Here is a 912-nt window from a genome sequence, read left to right as displayed (position 1 = left end):
CTTTCATGGTTGACTTGTTAAACAGATGCTGTTTATGTGCATCAGAAGCCTGGGTCTTATTTATTTCAAGGCAACAAATGGCAGAAGCTGTTGCATTTTTTCTCTCCTCCACAAATGTGCTAGAGCTGCCCTTTCACACCAAGGGTTCCTGTCACTTTAACCAGATGTTTTTGGAGCCCAACCCACAACAGCCCCAGCCAGCATCTGGAGAGTCACAGGTTAGACCTTTTGATATACATAAAAGCAGCCAAAGGGGGCTGTTTTATTAATTTATTTAAAGTATTTTTATCCTGTTTTCTGCACCAGAGTTTAAGGTGGCTAACAACAATATTAAAACCTTGATACAAAGCCTCTCTGTGTGGTGCAAACTTCAAAGGATACCAGTGTGCATATTGGTTTGAGAAGAGTGAGTTAGGTGGTTTCTGATTAAAATGCAAGCAAAATCAAATTCCTCTCCCCATTGCAAGTTTTCATGTTGAGTATTTAGAAGTTACATTATTGTATGGCTTTTATGCATTGTTTTTGTCTTGTTTTATTTTTTCATAAACCACTTTGTGATTTATCAAAGAGGTTAACTACCTCATGGAAAACTTTAGTAAAAGGCAAAAGATTGATATGATCTGAGGTGAAACCAGAATAAATAAAAACAGCAACAGCAAACCAAAGGGCATCAAGAAGGAGAGCCCATCCACCTGTACCTCTCTTGCACCAACCACTTAAAGAATCTTTCCAAACCATGTACATCCAGCAACTATTCACTCTGCCTAGTAGTGGTGTCAGCTCTCTGGACTCATTAAAAAGAAAAAAAGCAGCAAAATTTTTTAAAGGGGAGACAAAAAGTGGCAACTCAATCTAGTTTTGTTGATGATCATCATCATCATCAACAACAATAATAATTTTATTATTTATACC

The 912-nt window shown here is 37.3% G+C and overlaps 1 non-coding gene across 1 annotated transcript; it reads right to left on the bottom strand.

Moving 5' to 3' along the window:
- Positions 1-529: 529 nt before the first annotated feature.
- LOC114595077 (U5 spliceosomal RNA) lies at positions 530-640 on the bottom strand. Its single transcript, XR_003706150.2, has one exon. It is a non-coding gene; the product is annotated as a U5 spliceosomal RNA (small nuclear RNA).
- Positions 641-912: the final 272 nt, after the last annotated feature.

The sequence above is a fragment of the Podarcis muralis genome, chromosome 3 (genome assembly GCF_964188315.1).
Source record: "Podarcis muralis chromosome 3, rPodMur119.hap1.1, whole genome shotgun sequence".
NCBI lineage: Eukaryota > Metazoa > Chordata > Lepidosauria > Squamata > Lacertidae > Podarcis > Podarcis muralis.
This window is presented reverse-complemented; position numbering and strand designations above follow the sequence as displayed.